Consider the following 5,354-nt stretch of genomic DNA (forward strand, 5'->3'; position numbering starts at 1 on the left):
TCACCAAATATTACTGAACATTGTGTCTAAGCACTGTATTTGCCCATTTTTGTTGGGCACTTAAGATGAAAAAAAAAAGGAATCTGTCCCAGTTCCTGCCTTTAAGAATATCATACTGTAGTGGGAAAGCCAGATTTATAAACCCATATGTGCAGTCTAACCACGATGTAGGAAAATGCTTCATAGAAGGGCTTAAGAAAAGAATGTTCCGAATATTCATCAATGCCTTTCACCTACCACATGCAGGACTTTCCTCTTTTTTCTAATCCTATTCATCATCTGTGTAATGAATTTGCAGATAATTTTTTACCTTAATAAAGCCCCCAAATGGTTATAAGTGTTAGTGGGAAGGTTTTGATTTATGCCTTTAAAAGCTATAAAACATTTTGCTTTTCCAGCATCACATGAAAATTTGTTGCTTGAACTTTGGAGAGAATGCTCCCCTTTTGCATTTCTTCCCTTTTATCATATTGTAATTTGTGAAGTGGAATGATTCATTAATGGCTTTCTTGTGATTTTTTTAAAAAAAGTAACTATATATACATACATATATATATAACAACACTGAGAGAATGTGTGCAATGATGTAAACACCTTGGAATTAAATTTATAAATATAAATATGCATGATCAGATTGATGAAAAAAACAGCACTGTTGTCTGTATCATGATCTATGAGGGCAGGTATGCTTGGGAAACCTGATGAATTGGGAACATTGTGTCTCAGGGTTTCTTCTACAAAACAGGGCTAAAATGCCTTCTGTTCCTGCTACATGGGATTGTTATGAATATCAAATAAGCCAATATGAGAAAGTGGCTTGTGAGGTAAAATTTACTGTGTAAATACATGTCTGGTCGAGGTGTGAGGGCCATCTGGCTACATGTAAGACTCTTGCAGGTTTCCAACTACCAGGATGGTTTCCGCAGGTGACTAAAAGAACATGTTGTATATTTATAGGTCTCTTCCAAACCACTTCCAAAAGCCCAATTCTGGTCTCCTTCCTGACCTATGTGCTTTACCTTCTATCTTTGCTTCTGTCTTTGAATTTGATACTTTCTCCGGTAATAATATCAGTTTCTGTTAAGCCCCAGTCTGCTGTGCCACCCCAACCGAGTTGCCTGTCCACCGCCTTTCTCAATTGGAGGCAGAATTCTTCTGCCCTGAAGCTGTCCTCTTCTTTCAAACGAAAGCTCCTGTGATCTCGTGCTATTCTCGTAGGGCTCACCTGTGTGCTTCTAAAATTTCTAGAAAATTTTAGAAAGATCTGACCCTATTTAATAATGGCAAAAGTGTTGAGCATTTATTTTCCAAAATGGCTCAGGTCTCTGAGAAGTGGTGTGATTTCCTAGGCATACTCACCCAAAAAAGAAAAAAAAAATTGTTCTCTAGACACACTTAGAGTAGGAAACTTGTTGACTCATAGAATAATTGTAACATTGTTTCTAATGCTCCATTGGAATAAAAAAGATAATAGCTGGGTCTGATAGAACTTATTAGACACCTAAAATATGGTTCTTTGGTAAAAAGATTACACAAGATATAGCCTAGCATGATTTAAAAAAAAACCCAAAAACAATAGACTTTTATTTCAGAAAAAACCTGAGCTTAAATGTTGACCCCAGCATTTCATAGATTATGATATAGGGCTAGTTACTTGACCTCTCCAAGTTTCAGTTTTCTAATATAAAATGGTTCTGGTTGACTCCTTTTTTTGCTAAAAACATGGAAAGCTTCAAGAGAATGCCATTTTACTCCAAGCAACAGCACAATTTACACAAGCATTTCTCTGTTTTAAGACCATTAGAGAGATGAGACTTCTAATCATATGAACTGATTTTCAAAGGCTGCGAAACTCCCTCCAAAGAGAGATGAGACAAATGGGTCACTTCTGGAAGATTATGAAAGAAAGGTGACTGTCAATAACATCAGGTAAGGAGAAAATAACCAAGAGGTTAGCACATTTTAAAAGGCCGAATATAAACTAATATGACAGAGGAGAATTCCCAGGAATTCAGATATGAGTGAAGTCTATACTTTCTAGTGTTCCCTGCCAACCCCTCCACCCGCCCCCACCCCTCTTGTACTCACAAAAAGTATTTAGGGAAGGGGTGGAGAATCATCCCCTCAATGGTGCATTTTTACATTTCTCTTAAATGAAGTAAAAGTCATATGCCTTCAGGAAAGGGGCAGGCAATCCTCCTTCTATTCACACCCAAGCAAAGAGCCACTGCCCTTAGGAGAAGGTAAAAACAAAGCAGTTTGCTTCTGGAGGAAGGATCAAAACCTCACCTCTCTTTGATAAATCACAAAATCACAAAAAACTAGCTGGGCGTAGTGGCATGCATCTGTAGTTCCAGCTACTTGGAAGGTTGAAGCAGAAGGATCCCCGGAGCCCAGCAGGTAGAGGCTGCACTGGCCAAGAGCATGCCACTGCAGTCCAGCCTGGGCGACAAGAGTGAGACTCCAAATCAAAAAAAAAAAAAAGAGAGAGAGAGAGAGAAAACGTCACCTGCCTCCAGTCCCAGGCATAGTTATAGAGGAAGAAGTAAAAGCAAAAGTTGTCTGTTCCCACCAGTAGGTTTGTACTGAGTAAAAAATAATAGCATTGTGCTACTGCAAAAGTGTCAGGAAAACCCCTGGCAAAAGAAATAGGCAGGGGAAAACTGCGAGTAAAAGAGGAATGAAAGCAACATTCCTATTCCCTGAAAGAGAGGAAGAAAGACTGCTAAGCCCAGGATTCAGAAATGATACAATGCACAGTAAGAAAGTCATAGTATTCTCTCTCCTACCCAAATAAGGGAACGTCTGACTATTGTGAGAGTGGGAAGGAAGACCGAGAAAGTTCCACACCCAAGGTTTAGACACACGAGTCTTACCCACGTATGAGGCTAGGTCAAGAGAATAGCAAACTATCTACCTGTCCTACTATTCCGTGAACCGTGCACCAGATAGCAATTAAGGAGAGGCAATAGTATACAGAGATATGCCTTCATGATTTAAGCTAAGTGTATATAAGGACTATTAAAAGCTAAGTGTAAAAGAAGAACACTGAGAAAAGTACTCCTACAAAAAAATTCAAATTAAACACAACGTATCAGCAGTGAACTGCTAGAGGAGTTTGAAATTATTGCTGGTATGAAGGTTACCATGGCAATAACATAAAACAAACTAAGCTCAAAAATTGACTAGACCAACGAAAGCTTCCCAGTATGGCATACACATGAATGACAAGAGAAAAGATGAAACATACCCATTTTCCAGCACAAATACTATTTATCTTACTCTATGTTGTTCTAAATATAACATTCAGTAGTAAACCAAAAAGTGCACGTACAAGATATACAAATACTCACCAGGTTAAAGCGAGGTGGGGACTAGGGGAAAAACAAAAAATCCACTGTCAAGGTATAAAGTAGCCAGCAGAACCAGACTGAAAGATGACCCAGATGTTGGGACTATCACATAGAAACTTTATTTATTTTTTATTTTTTTTAAATTTCTTTTTGAATTGGAGTCTCACTCTGTCACCCAGACTGGAGTGCAGTGGCTGCTCCCGGCCACCACAGCTTCGACCTGCTGGGCTCCGGCGATCCTTCCGCCTCAGCCTTCCAAGTAGCTGGAACTACAGGCGCGCGCTACCATGCCCGGCTAAATTTTTGATTTATTGTAGAGATGAAGTCTCACCAAGTTGCCCAGGTGGGTCTCGAACCCGCAAACTCAGGTAATCCACTCACCTCGGCCTCCCAAAACACTGGAATTACAGGCTGAGCCACTGAGCCCAGCCACATAGGAACTTTAAAGCAATTATAATTAATATATTCAAGGACTTAGTGGACTAGGTGTTCAACATCCTTAAACAAGTGAACCATTTCAGCAGAAATGGAAACTATATTTTAAAAAGGTCAATTGCAAAAAAGTTAAAATAAAAACAAACACACATAATGTCATAAGTTAACAATTATCTCAGTGGGTATATGAGTGACCTGGGCATAGTAGAGAACAGACTTAGTTAACTTAAAAGATAGACCAATAAAGAAAAGATATATCCACAACACAGCATCCAAGAGCTGTGGGGAAATATCAAATATTCTAAGATATCTATAATTGGAGTCCTGGAAAAGAGAGAGAAACTTGGCAGAAGAAATTTTGAAAAGAATGAATAAGAATTTTCCAAAATAGTGAAAGTCAACAAATCCCCAGTTCAGAAGTTCAGGTGATCCCTAGCAGCATAAATAAGGTAGATGGTAGATAGATGAATAGAAGGTGATATAGATAGATAGATAGATAGATAGATAGATAGATAGATAGATATTTCTCTAAAACAAAATACACCTCGTCACATTACACTTAAACTATTACCAACCAACATAAAGAGAAAATGTTATGACAGTCAAAGGAAAGAGGTAACAAAACACATTATAAATAGGATTAAAAAACCCCTAAGAACAACACCTAACATCTCATCAGATATCATGCAAACTAAAGTACAGTGGAGCAGATTGGTTGGAGTTGGAGACAACCATACTAAGTGAACTATCCCAGAAATAAAGAACTGAATACTGCATGTTCTCACTCATAAGTGGGCCCTGAACCCTAGTCACAGCACCAGGAAGAGATCAGCAGTAGCTGGGGCATGTACAAACACAAAAGGTATCCGGTCTACTACCAGGGAGAGTGAGGGCCAGTTGAAAGCCCAAACTTCACCTGCATGCAGCCTACTTATGTAATGAATCCTCACTTGTACCCCACATCTTTATAATTTAAAAAAGAATGCAAGCCGGGCTCGGTGGCTCGCCTGTAATCCCGCGCCTTTGGGAGGCTGAGGTGAGTGGATTGCCTGAGCCCGCGGGTTCGAGACCCGCCTGGGCAGTGAGACCTTATCTCTACAAGAAATCAAAATATCAGCCGGGCGTTGGTAGTGTATGCCTGTAATTCCGGCTACTTGGAAGGCTGAGGCGGAAGGATCACCGGAGCCCAGCAGGTCGAGGCTGCGGTGGCCGGGAGCGGCCACTGCACTCCAGACTGGGCGACCGAGTGAGACTCCAACTCAAAAAAAAATGCAATGGAGTTACAACTTTAACATACTTAAAGGGGAAAAATATGGCAATTCAGAATTTTATTTTTAGTAAAAATAACAAAATAAAAAGTAAAAATAGAGACTTAAAAAAAGACTAATTTAAGAGGACTCATTGCCTGTAGATCCACACTATAAGCATGGTCAAGATAAGTTCTTCAGGCAAGAGTATAATGCTAGATGAAACTTTTGATCTGCATAAGGTATGAAGAGTTCTAGAGGTGATAAAGTAAAGATAAATACAAAAACAAGACATTGGTTTTAATTGTGAATCATTTAA

The sequence above is a fragment of the Carlito syrichta genome, unplaced genomic scaffold (genome assembly GCF_000164805.1).
Source record: "Carlito syrichta isolate Samal-C Ts95f unplaced genomic scaffold, Tarsius_syrichta-2.0.1 Scaffold302367, whole genome shotgun sequence".
Taxonomy (NCBI): Eukaryota; Metazoa; Chordata; class Mammalia; order Primates; family Tarsiidae; genus Carlito; species Carlito syrichta.